Below are 23,074 nucleotides of genomic sequence, written 5' to 3'. Positions count from 1 at the left end.
CTCTTCAAAACTCTCAGGCTCTTCTACTACAGTACAAGCTCTTGCCTGTGTCACAACAAATCTATCTGGTGACTTTCTAACTCTGTGACTACGCCTGGGTATGAATTCTGTCGTTCTGCCTCTTTCCTCATCACTGTCTGTACTAGTAGATGTTGTCTTTTTGCTAAATCTCTTGTCTTCCGTCATCCTAGTAGTCACTGGTCTTGTTTGTGTCTCCTCATCAGAGGTACTACCACTACTGCTGGTTGAGGCTTCTGGCTTGACTGATACCCCTCCGTTTCCGGAAGTTGGTTCAGTCTGTGCTTGCTGCTCACTTGAGCTACCTAATCTCAAAAACACTTCCTTATTGGCATGCAGCTTGTCCCAGCCAGCATGTCTCTCAAAATTTGCAGACCTGGAATACTGTATCTCTTTTCCTCTCATGAGAAACTTGTAGCTGTTTCCTGAATACCCTAGGAACATTAGCCTTTTGCTTTTGGGCTCTCCTTTCCTCCTGAAACAGGCAGGTATGTACACATGTGCAAATTGACCAAACACTCTTAAATACTTGAAATTTGGCACTCTCCCATACAAAACTCTGTAGGGAATGTCATCAATCTCAGAATGGTACATCCTATTACTTATATGTATTGCAGTTAGCGTAGCTTCACCCCAGAAGCTTTCACCTACGCCTGCATCTGCCATCATGCAAGCAGAAATCCTTTTTATGTCTTGGATTTTTCTCTCTGCTAAACCATCCTCACTTGGACAAGCAGGGTTTGTGGTCTCATGCCTTATCCCCACTTTCTGGAACCAATTGTACAGTTGGTTATTTAAAAATTCGCCACCTCTGTCTGTGATAATAGTCCCAACTTGGCTATCAAACCTTCTTTCTATCATCCTGACCCATGCTTTTAAACTTTGCCCAGCTTCTGACTTATTTTTCAGTATTCTTACATATGCAAATCTTGAAAATCTATCAACAATAACCAGGAAATATTTGCTTCCTCCTAGTGACAAACAATTAGCTTGGGCCTGTTTTAATGACCTGTTATGTCCTGCACATTATCCAAGAAAGAAAAGTGGCAAATAGACATTTTAATGAAATAAAGTAAAAAACAATAAGTTAATAATGCATTACATAAACTACAAAATCCTCCTGGTCATCAGTGGGGTGACAGATGTTGCAGCCAATCACCTGGGTTTGAAATAAAAAAATAATTTGACAGACATACAGACTATCAGTGAGACTCCATATTCATCAACCAGTGAGACTTAGTGTCCCCTTTTCTCCTATACTATGGAATCTGTTCAACTTGTATGCAGAACATATTATACGAAAAGCAGAATTGGACACAGAAGAACAAGGAGTGAAAATAGGAGGAAGAAATATCAACAATCTAAGGTAAACAGATGACACCATACTACTATCCCAAAACATCACAGACTTGGAACAACTACAAAGGAAGATCAAGGAGGAAAGTGCAAAGGCAGGCTTATTGTTGAACATAAAGAAAACAAAAATAACAACTACAGAAAATTTACACAGATTCAACCTAGACAATGAGAAAATAGAAATAGTAAAAGAATTTTCATACCTGGGATCAAATATTGATCAGAATGGGGACTGCAGTCAAGAAATCATAAGAAGACTAAGGATGGGGAGGGCAGCTAAGAGAGAACTAGAAAATATCCTAAAATGTAAAGACATACAACAGCATGGAAATTAGAATCGTACAAGCCATTGTATTCCCTACTACCATGTATGAATGTGAGAGCTGAACAGTTAAGAAATCGTATAGGAAGAGAATTAATTCATTTGAGATGTGTTGCTGGAGAAGAGTGCTGAGGCTACTATGGATAGCCAAGAAGTCAAACAAATTGATTCTAGAGCAAATCAAACCACAAATCTCTCTGGAAGCAAAGATGATAGGACTGGCCACATCATGAGGAGGCACAACTCACTGGAAAAAACAATAATGCTAGGAAAGGTGGAAGGATGCAGAAAGAGAGGAAGACCACATGCTAGATGGGTGGACTCTATTAAGGAGGTCATGGGCATGAATTTGTAGGTCCTGAGCAGAGCAGTGGAGCATAGGGAGTCTTGGAGATGTCTCATTTACATGGGTGGTGATCGACTCGAGGGTGGATAACAACAAAAAATGGAATTCTTACACTTGTAAGAGATCACTGAGAATTTTCTGAATCTGCTATGGTATCTCAGCTCCAATTCTATCTTCTTCCTCCCTGTGATATCACAGCACAAACCAAAAGGGAACAACTTTTTAAGCAGGAGGCTGAGCTGACTGAAGTGATTGATTGCTCCAGTCACAGAGTAAATTTTTATTCTGACACCACTGCATTGGCACTATATTATCAGAGCAGAACCTGCTGGCACCCAGCTGCTCATTTCATTATTTCCCTCTTTTTAATTGGTTTCCAACTGCCTTACCTTTTCTATCATAATAGGTTATTTTAGATATTTATGCAGAACACTTGTAATGCTGCACAGTGTTTTTGCACTGAAATGTGACACCTTGCACATTGGAAAAAGTGATTACAAAGGGCAAGATTGGACATGGTTGGTAGCATTAGTGAGAAAAGGTGTGAAGGGGTGACATGGTCTTATGAGAGGGGGTATATGGAAAAGAATGGAGAAAAGGGATTAACAAGGGCTCAGGGAGCAAACCAAATGGGAGAATGGTAGGATATAGACCACTACACAGGGCACTGAATGCTATGCTGTGGGGAGAAGAGTATTTGGGAGTGTGGCAAATCACTGGCAGAGTTGTGTTTCCCCAACAACTAATAAGAGGAGCGTATCACACAGCTCCCTGGGACCTTCCCGGCGTGGAACGAAAGGGGACAGGATGGGAACAGAATGGGAGCTATCACCCATTTTATCACATGCAGGAATGCCGATGATGCCACCAGAAGTTCCCATTCCATTCCCAATCCATCCCAGATGAGGCAATTTTCAGGAACACTTCTGAACAATTCCTGAAAATTGCCTCCTCTGGGATGGATCAGGAACAAAATGGGAACTTCCGGTGGTGGCATTGGTATTCTGGCATGTGATAAAATGGGTGATAGCCCCCATTCTGTTCCCAGCCCACCCCCTTTCTTTCTGTACCAAGAATGTCCCAGGGGGCTGTGCGATAAGCTCCACAGTCAGGCTGGCTGCAAGGAGGGGGTTCCCTGAGGAGTGACTATAAAAAGAGATAACTGAGTGGAAAAGAGTTGGCGGAGTGTGTCAGTTGAGAGTTTAAAAGCCAGTTCAGGGTGGCTCATACCTGCCTTGTTCTATGGGAATGTTAATCAGGATTTGAATGTTAATCACAGGATTCATAGTCCTGATGAAGGGGCATGATAAGGACTTATTTTGAGAGAATTAGAAAACAGGTTAGAGTTGAAATAAAGCCAGAGAAGGAACTGAAAAAGGAAATAGTTTGTAACGAGTGAAGAGCTGTACATAATGTAACCACAAGACTTACAAATCGACTGTTTATAGTCAAATGTATGATCTGACTGTAAATAAAATTTATATCCCCTCTTGTCTACAGAAGAGTGGCTTGTATTAATTTAAAAACATCATAAGCACACTACTAAAATAATAAAACACATAAAATAAGGATACTGGGAGCCCATCCCTAAGTCACTTATGAAGGGAGTTTATTAGGGCCAGTAGTCAGACTAGGAACTAAAGAGATGTTTCTGGGTTAAAGGAAAAACTTCAGACAATTGAAAGGAAAGAACTTTGTGGTCATCGCAACAGGGAGATATCCCCACATTTGTATGCCAGGATATACCCCAGAGCAAGGAAGATATCTGGGGAGTTTGGGTTGTGGTCATTGTTTCTCCTCCTTTGTTCTTGCCACTTCCTTCCTTGAATACAGAGCTAGAACACCCTAAAAACTTGGCCTACATTGTTCACTGTCATGCTTGTTCAGATGGAAAGGATCTTGAGGGAAAGGATCCTCAGGACTTTTCCCTATTGGCAGGAAGGGGTAGAGCCATGCCACAACTCACATAAGTGGGAATCTCTCTTAAAATGCTTGTGGTACCTGTGCTTGTGAGCAGTCAGTGAAATGAACTGACACTTAATTCAGGACAAACAAGCAAATATTTAACCATTTCATGTACATTAAATTTATATGAGAACATGTGGTGATGGGCACCAGGTTTGGCTTGACATATTGCAAGGGTGTATCTATAGTTTTAGCTGGGACAGAACTCTCTGCTCAGGTGCAACATGAGTGTGATTATATTGATTTGAGAGGGATCCACCCTTAAATAAATGTAAAATAAAATAAAATGCTTTTGAACAACAGCTGTTTAAGAGCAAGTAATGTTTAAGGCAATTGCTTACTTGAGCTGCTTGTGGACTTCCTAGCATTGCCTGTCCTGTCATTGTTGGAACCAGGATGATGGACCTTTGGTCTCATCCAGAAGTGTTCTTTTTACGTTCAGAATTTATCTTGAAAATGACCACTTTAGACCTGTGGGAAGAACCTTTTAACTCATAGCATGCTCTACAAGCTTGTGAACCATAGAAAGTCAGTTGATATATCTTCGTTTTTGCTCTTTTGTCATAATGAGAGCCACAAAAGGCAGACAGACATTCTGATGCAGTAATTGATGTACATTTGGAAGACTGGTGAACAGAATCAAGGGATGGGAATATTGGGTAATATAGCCCTGAAGACTCACAGGGCTATATTATCCAACATTTCACACATGAAATCACAGGCATACAAAAGCTCACACCAAGATCTAAGCCAGGGATGAAAGTCATATAACTCCAGATGATGTTGAAGTACAGTTCCCGTATTCATAATTACTGGTTGTGCTAGCCAAGGGGGCTGGGTTCTGCACTTAAATGACATTTGGGGAGCCTCAACATTCCCATCTCCTAGTCTTAAGCACACCCATCCCACTAGAAATATGCACATTACACATTACTGAAAGCATGTTTTCATGGCATTAGACAATCCTCCACTTCTCTAAAAGATGTTGTTCTCAGTTAAAGATGGACTACAGGATAATTGTTCTACAATACGGTATCAACAGGACACATGCACCACATCAGCTGCACATGTGAAATGGCAAGTTTTGAACCTCATGGTGATGTCACAGTGATGTGTATCCATTTTCAGAGATGTGAACTGTAGACAAGATTCATCTATTACCACTTAATATTTAGAGAGCCTTCTTTAGGATCTATAACTGAAGGAAAGTAGCCCCTCCCCCAAAAAAATAGTAAAGAAGAATCTGATTCAGTCAATTAGTTAAGCTTATGCATTTGACCAATGGTCTTAGCATAATACAATGAAACATTTAAAATACATATAAAATACATGTAAAATACAAGCACGAAGAATCTACTTAGTAAAGCCCACCAGATATGCAAATTACAACTGTTCCCAATATTATCTATCATACAGTACAAATCATTCTAAATATCCTTAGAAACATATTCTATCTTTTACCTTGTAGGGTTACTTATATGGCTTACTCTATGTGTCTGTATCATGCATGTACTGATAGTCTGGCCATAAGTGGCACAGAAATATTGGCTCCAGGGTAATCTGCAAACAGAATAGCCCCTTCTTTATGTAGAAAGGATTGAAATGCTATGTCCGCCCCCACTGGAAGAATGAAGGAAGCGATTTCATCTTTCCTGCACTCCCTTGTACCATTCTCCACATTGTTCTGAAGAATTCCCTCATCATCTGATGAACTTTTCATGGGCCTCCTTCTTCCATTGGAAACATGGACCTCTATGTTCTATGGTTGTTTTTCTTTGAAATCAGAACTACTAATTTAAGATCTCAAACCAATGCATGATCTTCATCTTAAATGATCAGTTATATTGATTTGACTGAAATAAATTTCCACATTAATAAAAACTGAGCATCATTTTTAGATATGGAGGGGGGGGGGGAAGAGAAATAAAATATAATTTATTGTTAAAGGGGGGGAAGCATATTTAATATTATTTTTTGTTTCTGATTATTGTACACCAGAACCAAAAAAGCCTAAGAAATAAACAGATGGCCCAGTACCTTGCCGTCCCACTGATTAAAAAAAAAAGTCAGTTAATTAATCTGCCATTTAAACCAATTAAAGTTTGCAGCCATAATTAAAACATGGTTAAAATTCAGACCTGGTATAAAGAATTTGAAAAAAGAGACAGTTGGCAACAAAGAAAGGAAGGGGGGAGGGAGGGAATCATTTGATATCTGTGGAAGTAGAAAGCAATTTTAACACATAGAAAGTGCCTCTGTTTAATAGCTGAATGACAGCCCAGACCATGTACTGAGTACAGAGGATGACAGAGGTCCAGATGGTGGGCTGTGATCCAGAAGTTCAGGACATTAGCTTGCATTACAAGGTGGATGCAAGGTGAGAACCATGGCTACATTTGCTAAGTAATAGTATCAGATGGAACTTCAGACTGAAAATGAGGGCTAATCATACTATACATCAGCCTTATCAGGCAATCAATGTGCCAGTGTGATGACTCACCCTCATTGTTGCTACAACATGTGACACTGGTAAATATATATTATCTCCAAGAGATTCCACCTCAGTACTAGGAAGAACTAATGTGTGTGGATTCTCCTTCTTTGCAGGTTTTTTAAACAGAGGCTGAATGGCCATCTGTTGATGATGCTTTCATGGTGTAGTCTCATATGGCAGGGGGTTGAACCATATGGCTCTTGTCATCTCTTCCAACTCTATGATTCCAAAGTAGCACGTTTTTATGATAGCAATACCCTGCAGGACTTGGTGATGTGGTGGTGTCTCTGGTGCTATGCATTATGGCTGCAGTTAAGACAAGTCCTAATGTGGAGGTATATATGAGGAGTGTGTATGAGAGAGGGAATATAACATATAGACTGGCCCTTAGTTATTGGCATCACTGTGTAGATCGGGGTAAACAAAATGTAAGCCACGTGGTCCCTGGACCTCTTTTTGGTAATCCATGAAGTCCCTCACCAGTCCCCCAAAGCCCTCAACCCCCATTTTTAAAAATTGCCATGATTTAGGAGATGCATGAGGGGGAACTGGGGGGAAATTGGTCCCTAGAACCCCCCACCGTTACCCATCCCTGGTGTAGATAGACCTTAATTTAAATTTTCAGGAAAGAGGTATTGCACCTACTATTTCAGTTCAGTTGTTTTTCTATACTTCTTAGCTAGTATTTCTTATGGGCTTGGGCTGTAGCTTGTAAGGTGAATTGGCCATAGCAGTCAGAAAGGTTCACAGTGAACATATGATGGTAAACTAAGTGTTGAAGATATGGGAGTGCTTCTTTGAAATTGTATAAACTTTTCCTTTCATATTGTTTCATATGTGATCCCTTTTTCTTTTCTCCTCAAGATCATTCTTCCCCAAGATTCCTATGTTGGCATTTCCATTTCTTCCCTCAAGGGGCACCTGAAGGATTCAGGCTGGCAGTGCAACACTTCTATTATAACACTATAATCTGTGGGATATCCCAGGCTATGGCTGGTGGCTGGTCATTGTCCATGGGAATTGTTTTCTGCTCTCTTGGATTGCCTTTGGACTGGAGAAGACGTAGGGCCCAAACTGACAGGCCAAAATAATGCTGTTTCGGGTAACTTTGGAGGTATGCTGTTTAAATGACACACACATCTTAAGAGGCCAGAGGCTATGCCAAAGCTGCGCTCCAGTCCTTAGGAGTGGAGCGTGGCTTTGGCACTGCTTCTGGCCTCTTAGGATGCATGCAGCATTTAAATAGTATACCTCCAAAGTGACACAAAGCAGCTTTATTTTGGCCTGTCTGTTCGGACCCTTAGTCCCTTTCATATCTTTTCTGCTGAATGCAGTCACCTTAACTGGCACCCAATTATCTTGAGAATGTGGAGTTCCTACTGGAATCTCTCATGTACTGGAAACACCTGTCCCCCAGGTACTATCTCTTTCATAGATTTGGAAGTCCCTCCAATCCTCTTGTATAGATTTTTGTGAGATAATAGGGCACTGGCAGAACAGGGGACCAGTTGCTTTACAGTTCAGCTAGTTGTTGAGTACTGCTGGATCAAAAATCCCTCAGTCAATCAATGCTTTTTGCAAGATCCAATCCAGTGGAGGGCAGGGTATAAATCTAAAGAATAAATGAACTGTTGGAAATGTGGTGGACACTAAGCACATGAATACTCCTGCCCGTTCCCCATACTATTGGACAGCCTGCTTAAGGTGCATGTCTGAACTAAGCTTATGACATGAATCCTGGGATAGGAATGGGAAAATCTCTTAGTTTTGTTGTTAATTTGTGAATTTAGTAAGTTTGGATAAAAATGGACTGAAACAAGTTCTTACATATTCTTATTTAAATGGTGGAAGGTAAGAGTTTTTCTAAATGCTTAAATGTACTGGAAGACACCTTTTGACTATCATTGGAACTTCTGTTGGTTACTGCTCCCTGCTGTTTTTTTAATTGGTTATTATTTATTATATATTGTTGTTTTAATGCTGTTACCTACACATGGATTGTTGGTTTTTTAAATCAAAGACAGGACATACACAGAACTAAACATATAACGATAAGCCTATTTTTCTTGTTACTATATGGAACCACTTTTGTTTCCACCAAATTATTCTAATATTTACTGCTTCTACATTAAAATAAGTTGCACCAATAGCTTTTAGCAACTTCTCATTTCTAAAACTCAGAATAATTTCCATGACCCAGTTATTGTTTTGATGTAGACAGTTTATAAGTATGATCAACATCCTACAGGAGAAGCAACTTCTTAATTAAACAAGAGCTATTAACGGTCATAGAAGGTCTGAGACTAACCTTTGGCTGTCTCTATTCACTCCAAGGACATGAAAAGCATGTGGCTGATGCCCCTAGGTATCTGGGGCCTATACTTGCTGGGTTTGTTATTAATAGGTTTTGATCTTTGCTTCCATAATCAATGATTGCTTTTGTTGGAATTTGATTTTCATTGTAGTCTCTAACCTCTGATAACAAAAGAGTTCTGATTTAGCCATGACATTTGTTCAAAAAAAAACCCCCAACAGTAGATGATTCAGAGCTTCCATTAATGATCTTTACAATTATTCCCAGGGTGTACTCCTCAATTTTGCTCACTTCATACTGTGTTTGGCCTGATTTCCTATTGAAAAGTGAAATGTTTGCCTCTAGATTCATCTGAAGCCTTTAAAAGCTGAATGGGGGCGGGTGAGAGACCTCATTAAGGTCAAAAGCAAGAGTAATGAGTTTCTGAGAATGAGAACTTTGGACTCTTTTGCCCTTGAACATTTGCCAACAGTTTTCTAAAACTGTCTGATGGCACAATATTGCAGTTTTACATCTTTAAAGCCCTCTTTCACATGCTATTTAGCCTTCTGAAATACAAAAGTAGAAGTGAGATGCAGAAATATTCTCTTTATGTCTATTTTATTTTTATATACATAAAACCACTTACTGTTCAACATAAAACTCTGTATGTTTTACAGGAAAATAAGGAACAGGAAAATGAGTTTGTGATTGAGCAGTATAGGCTCTGTAAAGCATAAGGAATATAGTCTCCTCATTCCACCTACTTCATCTGAAATCTTGACACTTAGAGCTGCAGTTTTGCACTAATGGAGAATTGTTCCCCTCTCTTGACCTGTCTTCTTTTCCTGTCTCCTTTTTCTTCTCTCAGATTGGAGACTATAAATTTCTTGGGGCATTTCCTGTGCGCCTGTACAGTGAATATTAATTAATATTGGTGGCACTATATAAATACTGTGACTAGTGCTGCTACTAAGAGTATGTGTGGTGTAGTGGTTTGAGCATTGCACTAAGACTCTGGAGATCAGGAATTGATAGCGATAGAACCATATCAGGTGACCTTGTGCAAGTCACACTCTCTCATCCTTAGAGGAAGGCAAAGAAAGGCCATCTGAACAAATCTTCCCAAGAAAACCCTGTGATACTGTTAAGGTTACCATAAGTCGGAAAAACTTGGAGACACACAACAATAAATACTGCTACTGATAGATTACACTTCATATAGCTATATATTCCCTAGTGTCCTCTGAGGTTTCCAGGACAAAAAGTTTGGGCACAGTGCCTGCATTTAGATTCTAGGGGAATGCCTTTAAAAGTCTCTTGTCAGGTACTGGGGATCTTGAAACAGTGATTTCAGTGTTTCTAGATATCTTTCTGCCTTTTCCTCTGGAGCAGCTTAAAGAGAGGAGGGAACTGTGGGTTTCATCTTTTTAAGTCTATGGTGCCACCAATGTTAATGGCTAGAGCCTGAGACAATCAGTCAATTAATTTATTTAAATTCCACCTCCACACCAAGACTGGGAGTGAAGACTGCTTTCACTTTAAAAGAAATACAAATATTTCTTGTGTCACAGGTTCCTGTCATGAATATTAGTGCTCATACTTTAACATTCGAGAAGATTTGTAAGTCTATTTTTAAAAAGTTAATTCCTATATACAGAGTAAAAATCCCACAGACCTATTCTCTGTAATGGCCCACAGGAAAGTCTGTGTATGTATCAGGTCCGGTAGAACACCAAGTTGAGAAACCCAGGCTTCAGTATTTTAAAACGCATAAACCTTTATTCAGTAACTATTGATCCAATTCATAGATGTTCATAGTCAGAACTGACCACCAAGCATTAACATTACCTAATTAAACTGTATACCATTTCAAGCTCATGGTAGATTTCATTTTCCTTCGTTACAATTAATAAACATATTTGTCTCACTTGTTCCCATACCACCCCTTTTTGACTGTTACAGTTTGATTCTTTTCACAGTAACAATCTTGGACAGGCTTGACTCATGCTTTCCCAGCAGATAATGATCACCAATTAGCACACATTAATCCTCTTTTGCATTAGTCTCCCAACCTGAGGCCTGCCATCAGCACAGAACAATACACATGCAAATCACTCCTGCATTCCCAGACTCACACAGTATGTATGTGTGTGTATACACACACACACAACTTTTTTCAGCCACAGATGCTGGTGAAATGTCAGGAAGAAAATTTTCTAGAACATGGCCACATAGCCCAAAAAACCTACAAAAAACTATGGATGCCGGCCATGAAAGCCTTTGACTTCACAGGCTTGACTCATGCTTGCCTCCTCTTTGGTATTATCTCAGCACCTATGTTTGAGATCACCATGTCTCAGCAATAGCCATTTCTAAAGTATAACCCATCACACCAACTTCCCAACATTTTGGGAATGTTGCATAACACAGGAAAGGCGCATATGCAACTCCTGACAACATGTGTGAATATGTCCTTAACAAGAAGATGAGGAAATAACTTTTCAGAATAATCTTTGTGCATCTTAATACTTCTTGCTTCTTGTTATGTTCTATTGCTTTCCATCAAAAGTAACTTACTAGAGAGCGAATAGTGGCCACATGCTGACGTTTCACTCACTGAGACAGAGACAAGTATTGTCTTTTCCATCTCTGTGAACATGTAGCAAGTTCCTTGTGGCATTGTTCTTTCCCTTTTTTCAAACTTTTGTCTAATAAAGCTTTTATGCCTTTGATACTGACAGAGAGTTTGGAGTGTAACAATTAATATTTCATTATCCCAGAAGGAAGGACTTCTGTGACCATTTCTCAGATAGAAGGTCATTTGGACTGGCTTTGTTAGTAAAGGACAACATCACAGCAGGTTCTTCTTTCTGTTGCTGGCTGCTGAGTCTTATTTTAAATCTACAGGGAGGAAAGTGTCTCACAAAGGGGAAAATGGGTTTGAAGAAAGAAAGTGAGAATGAAAACACTATTGCACCTGGGATGCAGGAAGGTAATGCAGATCTGTAGCTTTATGGGGCTTCCTCCTTGTGGGCTGTAAGTCTACCTTTCTGTTACAATGGTATACAAATGCCAATTTCACAAAGTGTACTTCTGCAAATTTAGCATCAGATTGTCATTCTTGGCAAGAGCTGCTGAGTAGGCATGCCAGTTTGAAATGATAAAGCTTGATAAAGTGAGAACTTGAGAAGTGGGAACTATACTAATAAAATATATCTTCTGACTTTCTTTACACAAAACATCTGATCAGCTTTGGGTGCTGTACTGAAAACAGTAAATATTTATGTTTTCCAAGAACTTGCTTACTTGATTAAAAAAAATATTGAATTTCCCAAAGTGTGCTGAACCCGATTGCTTGAATTGTTCAGAACAGGCATACTCCCATATAGGAACACATTTTATCAGGCCCAGTAGTAAGGGCAAGGCATCTTTGGAATGCAAGGTAACAGAATTGCTCTAGTTGTAATGAGCTCAGGGTTGCTTTCCCAGTATTCATTGTCAACAAGGGAAAACAAGATTTAGAAAGCACAGCAAGAATGTATACTATGTGAAGAACCTCTGTGGAAGTTGAGTCAGCATTCATTAATTTGCCATGAAGTCCATTAAAAAAGAGCATATGGAGCCTAAAAAGTCTTTGAAAATTTGTCTGCTTAGAGATAGAACCACAAATACCTTTCCCTTACTTATAATGTATTACTATTCTCTCTCCCCTCTATCTCTATATATGCAGAATATAAAACCATTCCAAACATATATCCAATGTTTAGTAAGTATCTAGGATGCACTGTATGCCTTGTAAACCAACTAATATTACTGTAAAGTAAATGGTGTTTCATAAACACAGCAAACATTGTAGTATAAACTATATTTTTACACAATTCAGCAGAACGAAGTCATTTCTGTTTTTGTCGATATGTGTTCTCAGAGTCATTTTAAAAATGTCTGTATTCTTTTTTTCTTGAAATAATACATTAGATAATAACACTAGATTTAATTTGTGGTCTGCTATATTTCATTGTTTGAATGTTAAGATGTATTGATATTAATTATGTGTAATTATTTTCATAGAATGTACACCATTCTATGGTTTATTTTATCTGTTTTAATTGATTACATGTACAGTCCTGTGTAAATTTACAGGGCTGTATAAATAAAGCATACTACTACTACTACTACTACTAATAATAATAATAATTTGTAGTATTTTATGACCTGGCTGAAAGGTACAATATCTGAAGGAAACAATTCTCTTTCTGCTCTTAAACAGATTATCTCCTGTTGGGGTACAAAAAAAAAAAGCCAGGAATGAGGAGGGGACAAGGAGGTGGTGAGACAGTAGATTCATGCACTTGGGCTCATTTTTCCATTTGGAAGGATCAGTGTCATGCATCATATGCCTCCTTGGTTTCACACCACACAATTATAGCACTATGATTGTAACTGCTGTGACTACATCCTGTAGGATCCTGGGATATGCAGTATGGGGAGGAGTATTGAAAATTTTTCACCAGAGAGCAATAATACCTTGCCAGCTTATGAATATGAAATAATTCCATAGGTTACTGCAATGGAAGTTACAGTGAAATCAAAACATTATAACTGTGTAGTGTTGTGTTGTGAAAGGACCCCTTATATCTCAAGGTTTTAAAACTCTGGCAGAAACAGAAAAAGTGGAAAAGTTTCAGGAGAGGGTGATGCCTGGTCTATGATACACTATTAATAACTGATTAACCGCATTCCTCAGCATGTATTGTGGTGATAACAGCATTAGCAAACAATAAAAATTTCCAACCTCTTGGTTGGAGCTTGAAAAGTCACTCAGAAATAACAATATTTATTGTATGCTACAAGCCACTGACCTGTTACAAAAGATACTCTACTTCCCTTCTTGCATATAGTCTCTTTAATAGGTAATCAGAAGGCCTCAGTGCTAACAGGATTTGCAGAAAGAATAGGAGGCGGGCTTTCAGTTTAGGGCAGAAAGTAGTGGCTAATAGCACTTCCTTAAAAGGCTGGTCAGCCTTGGGCCTCTTTATGACCACACATTCAGAAAGGGGAGGTGTAGGAGGATTTCAACGATCATGATATTTGTTGGAAGTCAAACTCTGCCAAAAAATTAAACAAATTCCTCTCCTGCCTTGAAGACAATTTCATTGTCCAGATGGTCGAAGAGGCAACAAGGGGTTCAACTATTTTAGATCTGATCCTAACCAACACTGATGGCCTTGTTCATGGGATGGAAGTGGTGTGATACTTAGGTGGGGGTGACTATGGCCCAAAACAGTTGTGTGAGGCTGCACATGTCCAGTCCTAATCCAGGCTGTCATCATGGTCCTAAACCAGGCCACTGGAAGGAGTGGAGTCTACCTGCTGCTCCTGTGTGGACCTGTTGCTTACTACCTGCATGTTCCATCTCACCTGGTAGACTGCTGGCCTCAGACTGCTTTCTGCCAGGCCCAGACCCCAGGTACCCAGCCAGGGACACCTGTTCCCATTGGGAAGGGGATAAAGGCTGGGTGCCTGCTGTGGCAAGCCCACTGCTGAAGGGGGCAACACCAAATGTCCATAACAAAAGGAAGAAGGTGGCAATGGTAGGGCCATTGCATGGAGAAGATGGAGAAATACTAACCAGGGTCTTAGCCTTGGGCCAGGTACAGACGAGCCATTAGCGGCGATATTAGGGCTGGATGGTGTTCAGCATCCGTATGTGCTGAGCCCTAATAATGCCACACTTATGTAACAAAGCTGCGGCCCCATCTGTCTTCTGCCCTTATGACACATAAAAAAAAAAGGAGCTGCCTCTACTTTTGGAGAGTGTGTCTGTGCTGCAGCATGCGGGTGCTGCAGCACAGACGTGGGGCTTACAGGCACAGCTTCTAGCCACCCGTCTGTACTGCCCCTTGGTCTTCTCAGAAAAGTAGAACACTGCTCAACCTGGGGAAAATGGAGCAGATGATGAAGTAAAGAAAATGAAGCATAGGATAAATAGGAGGTACAAAAATACCTGGCTACTCTAAATGAATTCAAGTCTCCAGGACCAGATAAACTTCATCAAGGGTATTAAAAGAACTAGCAGAATAATCTCAGAATACTCTTTGAGAATTCTGGGAGAATCATAGAATCATAGAATCATAGAATCGTAGAGTTGGAAGAGACCACTAGGGCCATCCAGTCCAACCCCCTGCCATGCAGGAAATCCAAATCAAATCATCCCTGACATATGGCCATCCAGCCTCTGTTTAAAGACCTCTAAGGAAGGAGACTCTATCACCTTCCGAGGGAGTGCATTCCACTGTCACACAGCCCTTACTGTCAGGAAGTTACTCCTAATGTTCAGGTGGAATCTCTTTTCCTGTAGCTTGCATCCATTGTTCCGGGTCCTGTTCTCTGGAGCAGCAGAAAACAAGCTTGCTCCCTCCTCAATATGACATCCTTTCAAATATTTAAACAGGGCTATCATATCACCTCTTAACCTTCTTTTCTCTAGGCTAAACATCCCCAGCTCCCTAAGTCGTTCCTCATAGGGCATGGTTTCCAGACCCTTCACCATTTTTGTCGCCCTCCTTTGGACACGCTCCAGTTTCTCAATGTCCTTTCTGAATTGTGGTGCCCAGAACTGGACACAATATTCTAGGTGGGGCCTGACCAAAGCAGAATAGAGTGGCACTATTACTTCTCTTGATCTAGACACTATACTTCTATTGATGCAGCCTAAAATAGCATTGGCCTTTTTAGCTGCCGCATCACACTGTTCACTCATGTTCAACTTGTGGTCTACTTGGACTTCTAGATCCCTTTCACACGTAGTTTCATTCAGCCAGGTGTCACCCATCCCATATCTGTGCATTTTATTTTTCTGCCCTAAGTGCAATACCTTACATTTCTCTGTGTTGAATTTCATTTTGTTAGCTTTGGCCCAGCTTTCTAGTCTATTCAGGTCATTTTGAATCTTGATCCTGTCCTCTGGGGTATTAGCTATTCCCCCTAATTTGGTGTCATCTGCAAATTTGATAAGTATGCTCCCAATTCTGTCATCCAGGTCATTGATAAAGATGTTGAATAACCCTGGGCCCAGGACAGAGCCCTGTGGGACCCCACTGGTCACTTCTCTCCAGGATGAAAAGGAGCCATTGTTGAGCACACTTTGGGTTCGGCCGGTCAACCAATTACAGATCCATTTAACAGTTCCTTTGTCTAGCCCACATTTTACAAGCTTGTTTGCAAGAATGTCATGGGAAACCTTGTCAAAGGCCTTACTGAAATCAAGATATACTATATCCACAGCATTCCCTTCATCTACCAAGCTGGTAATTTTATCAAAGAAAGAGATTAGATTTGTCTGGCATGACTTGTTTCTCTGAAACCCATGTTGACTTTTTGTGATTATGGCATTGCCTTCTAGATGTTCACAGACTCTCTGTTTAATGATCTGCTCCAGAATCTTTCCTAGAACTGATGTCAGACTAACTGGACGATAATTGTTGGGATCCTCTTTTTTCCCCTTTTTGAAGATGGGGACAACGTTCGCACTTCGCCAGTCAGCTGGGATCTCTCCTGTTCTCCAGGAGTTTTCAAATATGATTGCCAATGGCTCCGATATTACTTTTGCCAGTTCTTTTAATACCCTTGGATGGAGTTCATCTGGTCCCGGAGACTTAAATTCATTTAGATTAACAAGGTGTTCCTCTACTATCTCTTTACTTATTCTGTGCTGAAATTCCCCTATTCTGTCCTCTGCTCCATTATCCTCAGGTTGAGCACCCTTTGCCTTTTCTGAGAAGACTGAGGCAAAGAAGGTGTTGAGTAATTCTGCCTTTACTCTATCTCCTGTTAGCATTTTGCCATCTTCTCCACGCAGTGGCCCTACCGTTTCCTTCTTCTTCCTCTTGCTGCGGACATATCCAAAAAAGCCCTTTTTATTGTTCTTAACCTCTCTAGCAAGCCTGAGTTCATTCTGCGCTTTAGCTTTTCTGACTTTACCCCTACACATGCCTGCTATTTCTTTGAATTCCTTTTTTGTGATTTCCCCCTTTTTCCATTTCTTATACATGTTCCCTTTCAAACTTAGCTCGGTTGAAAGTTCCTTAGTCATCCATCCTGGTTTCTTGAGACACCTCCCGTTTTTCTTTCTCACTGGAACTGTTTGAAATTGTGCCTTCAGTATCTCCCTTTTGAGAAAGTCCCATCCGTCCTGAACTCCTTTATCTTTTAGCATTTCTGACCATGGAATCGCCCTCAATACTTCTCTAAGTTTACTGAAATCCGCTCTCCTAAAGTCTAGGATGCATGTCTGACTCTGCCTGGCTTCTCCTTTCCACTGTATTACAAACTCCAGGAGAACATGGTCACTTCCACCTAATGATCCCACCACTTGCACCTCATTAACCAAGTCATCCTTGTTGGTTAGGATCAGATCTAAAATAGCTGACCCCCTTGTTGCCTCTTCCACCTTTTGGACCATGAAATTGTCTTCCAGGCAAGTGAGGAATTTGCTAGACCTTGAGGATTTTGCTGAGTTTGACTTCCAGCAAATATCAGGATAGTTGAAATCGCCCATCACTACTACATCTCTCTTTTCTGACTGTGTGGTCATCTGTTCTAGAAAGATATCATCCAATTCCTCAGTCTGACTTGGGGGTCTGTAGTAGACTCCCACCGTAACACCCTTGTTGTTTCCCTCCCCTTTGATTCTTATCCAGATGCTCTCCACCTGGCTTCCATGATTGATGTCCAGGATCTCTTCACTGGTGTAAATATCTCTGACATATAGTGCTATTCCTCCTCCTTTCCTGTTTGGCCTATTTCTCTTAATAAGGTTATACCCCTCTATTTCCACATTCCAATCATGAGACTCATCCCACCAGGTTTCAGTGATGCCTATTATATCATATTTGCTTTGTTGTACTAGGAGTTCGAGTTCATCTTGCTTATTTCCCATGCTCTGTGCATTAGTGTAGAGACATTGCAGACCGTGGTTCCCTTTTACTTGCTGCCTGTGCAAGTTTTTTTGCCTCCCACTGTTGGGTCCTTGCACTGTTTGCCTTGTTTCCTCTATGTCAGTTTGACTATTTTCGCCATCCCTTTCGCCTTCCTTAATATTGTCTCCCTTCCCCTCGGAACTCAGTTTAAAGCTCTCCTTATCAAGTTCTTGAGACTGTTGGCAAAAACATTTCTTCCAACTGGCGTGAGATGCAACCCGTCTGTTGCAAGAAGTCCCTCCTCATGGAACTGCAGCCCATGATCGAAGAATCCAAATCCTTCTCGGCGGCACCATCTGCGAAGCCAGTTGTTCACATCTGCTATTTTCTTCTCCCTTCCTGGACCATGCCCTTCAACTGGCAGAAGAGACCACAAGGCCATCCAGTCCAACCTCCTGCCATGCAGGAACTCTCAAATAAAGCATCCCTGACAGATTGCCAACCAGCCTCTGTTTAAAGACTTCCAAGGAAGGAGACTCCACTACACTCTGAGGGAGTGTGTTCCACTGTCAAACAGCCCTTACTGTCAGGAAGTTCCTCCTAATGTTGAGGTGGAATCTCTTTTTCTGGAGCTTGCATCCACTGTTCCAGGTCCTATTTTCTGGAGCAGCAGAAAACAAGCTTGCTCCCTCCTCAATATGACATCCCTTCAAATATTTAAACAGGGTGATCATATCACCTCTTAACCTTCTCCAGGCTAAACATCCCCAGCTCCCTAAGTCATTCCACATAGGACATGGTTTCCAGGCCCTTCACCATTTCAGTCGCCCTCCTTTGGACATGCTCCAGTTTCTCGACATCCTTTTTGAATTGTGGTGCCTAGAACTGGACACAGTATTCCAGGTGGGGCCTGATCAGAGCAGAATAGAGTGGCACTATTACTTCCCTTGATCTAGACCCCATACTTTTTTTTATTGCAGCCTAAAATTGCATTGGCCTTTTTAGATGCTGCATTGCACTGTTGACTCATCTTCAACTTGTGGTCTACATGGACTCCCAGATCCCTTTCACATGTAGTCTCCTTAAGCCAGGTGTCCCCCATCCTATATCTGTGCATTTCATTTTTCCACCCTAAGTGCAGTACCTTACATTTCTCCATGTTGAATTTCATTTTGTTAGCTTTGGCCCAGCTTTCTAGTCTATTCAGGTCATTCTGAATTTTGATCCTATCCTCTGGGGTATTTGCTACTCCTCCTAATTTGGTGTCATCTGCAAATTTTATAAGTATGCCCCCAATTCTGTCATCCAAGTAATTGATAAAGATGTTGAATAGCACTAGGCCCAGGACAGGGCCCTGTGGGACCCCACTGGTCACTTCTCTCCAGGATGAAGAGGAGCCATTGTTGATCACCCTTTGTGTGCGGCCAGTCAACCATTTATAAATCCATGTAACAGCTACCTTGTCTAGCCCCCATTTTACAAGCTTCTTTGCAAGAATGTCATGGGGAACTTTGTCAAAGGCCTTACTGATCTCAAGATATACTATATTCACAGTATTCCCTTCACCTACCAAGCTGGTTATTTTATCAAAAAAGGAGATTAGATTTGTCTGGAATGACTTCTTTCTCTGAAAACCATGTTGACTTTATGTGATTATGGCATTGCCTTCTAGATGTCCACAGACTCTCTGTTTAATGATCTGCTCTAGAATCTTTCCTGGTATTGATGTCAGACTAACTGGATGATAATTGTTGGGATCTTCTTTTTTTCTGTTTTGAAGATGGAGACAACGTTTGCCCTCCAGAGTTGTCTGCTGGGATTTCTCCTATTCTCCAGGAGTTCTCAAAGATTATTGCCAATGGCTCCAATATTACATTTGCAAGTTCTTTTAATACCCTTGGATGTAGTTCATCTGGTCCTGGAGACTTATATTCATTTAAATTAACCAGGCATTCTTGTAGTATCTTTTTATTTATTCTGTGTTGAAATTCCCCTATTCTGTCCTCTGCTCCATTATCCTCAGGTTGAGCATCCTTTGCCTTTTCTCAGAAGACTGAGGCAAACAAGGTGTTGAGTAATTCTGCCTTTTTTCTGTTTTCTGTTAGCATTTTGCCATCTTCTTCACGCAGTGGCCCTACCTTTTCCTTCTTTTTCCTTTTGCTGCGGACATACCCAAAAAGCCCTTTTTGTTGTTCTTAACATCTCTAGCAAGCCTGAGTTCATTCTGCGCTTTAGCTTTTTTGACTTTACCCCTACACATGCTTGCTATTTGTTTGAATTGCTCTTTCGTGATTTCCCCATTTTTTCATTTCTTATATATGTTCTGTTTAAAACTTAGCTGAGTTGAAAGTTCCTTAGTCATCCATCCTGGTTTCTTGAGACATCTCCCATTTTTCTTCCTCATTGGAACTGTTTGAAATTGTGCCTTCAGTATCTCTCTTTTGAGAAACTCCCATCAATCCTGAACTCCCTTCTCTTTTAGTATTCCTGACCATAGGATCACCCACAGTATTTCTCTAAGTTTTCTAAAATCAGTGCTCCTAAAGTCTAGAATGTGTGTCTGACTATGCCTGGCTACTCCTTTCCATTGTATAACAAACTCCAGGAGTACATGGTCACTTCCACTGAATTATCCCACTACTTGCACTCCATTAACTAGGTCATCCTTGTTGGTTAGGATCAGATCCAAAATAGCTTATCCCCTTGTTGCCTCTCCCACTTTTTAGACAATCAAATTGTCTCCAAGGCAAGTGAGGAATTTGCTAGACCTTGAGGATTTGGCTGAATTTGACTTCCAGCAAATATCAGGATAGTTGAAGTCACCCATCACCACTACATCTCTCCTTTGTGAGTTTGTGGTCATCTGTTCTAGAAAGATATCATCCAATTCCTCAGTCTGACTTGGGGGTCTGTCTCTCATCATAACATCCTTGTTGTTTCCCTCCCCTTTAATTTTTATCTAGATGCTCTCCACCTGGCTTCCAGGATTGATGTCCTGGATCTCTTCACTGGTGTAAATGTCCCTGACATATAATGCTATTCCTTCTCCTTCTCTGTTTTCCCTGTTCCTCTTGAAAAGGTTATACTGCTGTATTCCTACATTTCACTCATGAGACTCATCCCACCAGGTTTCAGTAATGCCTATTATATCATATTTGCTTTGCTGTGCTAGGTGTTCAAGAACAGAACAGAAGTCCCAGCAGACTGGAAGGGGGCAAATGCTGTTCTCATCTTCAAAGAGGGGGGAAAAGATCCCAACTAATTAGTCCCTGGTCAACCTAATATCAATACCAGGGAAGATTCTAGAGCAGAGAATTAAACAGACAGTCTGTAGGCATTTAGAAAGGAATGCTGTGATCACTGAAAGTCCACATGGGATTCTCAAAAACAAGTTATGTCAGATTAATCTTACCTCTTTTTTTTATAGAGTTACAAGTTTTTTGAATGAAAGAAATGCTGTGGATGTAGCATATCTTGGATTTCAGTAAGGCTTTTGACAAGGTCCGCCATGATGTTCTTGGAAACAAACTAGTAAAATGTGACTGTTAGGTGGATTTGTACTTGGTTGATTGACTGAACCTGAAGGGTGCTCACCAATAGTTTATCTTCATCCTGGAGAGAAGTGACTAGTGGTGTGGCACAGGGTTCTGTCCTGGGCCCAGTGCTATGTCACATGGAAGAAGGAGCAAGTTTATTTTCTGCTGTTCTAAACACTAGGATACAGAACAATGGATTCAAACTATAGGAAAGGTGATACCACCTAAACATTAGGAAGAAAGTCCTGATGGTAAGAGCTATTCGATGATGGAATATGCTGCCATGGATTGTGGTAGAGGTTTTTAAACAGAGACTGGATGAACATCTCTCAAAAGTCCTTTGACTGTGTATTTCTGCTATGACAGGGGTTGGACTGGATGGCCCTCGTAATTTCTTCCAACTCTATGATTCTATGATTTTGTTGAGTTTTATTATTCTTCCCTCATCACCCAAAAAAACACCTTTAACTGATTCAGCCCACTCAAAACACAAGTTTACTGGCTGATGGAGAGCCAGGGAACAGCAAAGAAGCATCTAGCTATGCAGAGTGACAATGTTGGGAGCTCACAGATGTCCTCTAGAAGTCCTGGAGGAAGATGTTGGTGTGGTGCATACAGTTTTTATTAACATAACTGGACATTTCTCTGCCACTCTCACATTCTCCACCTGATAGTAAACTGGCCTTTTGGTGGGAGGCTGCAGCAGCTAAAAGATATATTTGGAGAGGTGTTTGGTCATTGCATGAGGTCAGTAGAGAACGCTGACTTCCATAATGACCAAAGAAATTATTTACATAGGGAAAAGTTGGGCTTAAGCCTGTGTATATGAAGCAGAGCATGAAGCAATGCTTCAACCATGTGATATTCCTTCTTTAGCATTTAGTAAGGCCACACCTCTGTAATGCTATAAGTAAACAGCTACTAACTTGACAATTATAAGGTTATTTACAATTACAGGCCGGTCTCCCTTCTACCATTCTTGGGCAAAGTGATTGAGAGGTCAGTTGCCCTCCAGCTCCAGACAGTCTTGGATGAAGCCGATTATCTGAACCCATTTCAAACCAGCTTCAGGGTGGGACACGCAGTTGAGACTGCCATGGTTGCCTTAGTCAATGATCTCCATCTGGGTATCAACAGGGGAAGTGTGACCCTGTGGGTGTTCTTGGACATCTCAGCGGCTTTCAGTACCATGGACCATGGTATCCTCCTGGAACGCCTGAGGGAGTTAGGTATTGGGGGTACTGCACTCCAGTGGCTCCGGTCCTACCTCTCGGGCAGATTCCAGATGGTGATGCTAGGGGACAGCTGCTCTTCTAAGAGAGAGTTGACATCTGGAGTCCCTAAGGGCACTATTCTGCTCCCCATGCTGTTTAACATTTACACAAGGCCGCTGGGAGAGATCATTTGGAGACATAGGGCACGGTGTTATCAGTACGCTGATGACACCCATATCTATCTCTCTATGTCTCCAACTGTTGCAGTGACTAAGGATGGCATCTCTCCTCTGGATGCCTGCCTGGAGTCAGTAATGAGCTGGATGAGGGAAAACAAATTCGAGTTGAATCCAGAGAAAATGGAGGTACTTGTGATAGGTACCCCAAGTCCAGGGATGGAGATTTGTCAACCAGTACTGGACAAGGTCACACTTCCCCTAAAGGACAAAGTTTGCAGTTTGGGAGTATGCCTGGATCTATTTCTACAGTTGTCATCTCAAGTAGATGCGATAGCCAGGAGTGCTTGGTACCAGCTCCGGTTGATACGCCAACTGTGCCCCTACCTGGACCAAAAGGACCTTGAAGCAGTGGTACATGTACTGGTAATCT

This window comes from Sceloporus occidentalis, unplaced genomic scaffold (assembly GCF_023333645.1).
Source record: "Sceloporus occidentalis isolate IW3139 unplaced genomic scaffold, rSceOcc1.0.p SCAF_6, whole genome shotgun sequence".
Taxonomy (NCBI): domain Eukaryota; kingdom Metazoa; phylum Chordata; class Lepidosauria; order Squamata; family Phrynosomatidae; genus Sceloporus; species Sceloporus occidentalis.
The sequence above is the reverse complement of the archived record's forward strand: the minus strand, read 5'-3'. Positions refer to the sequence as shown.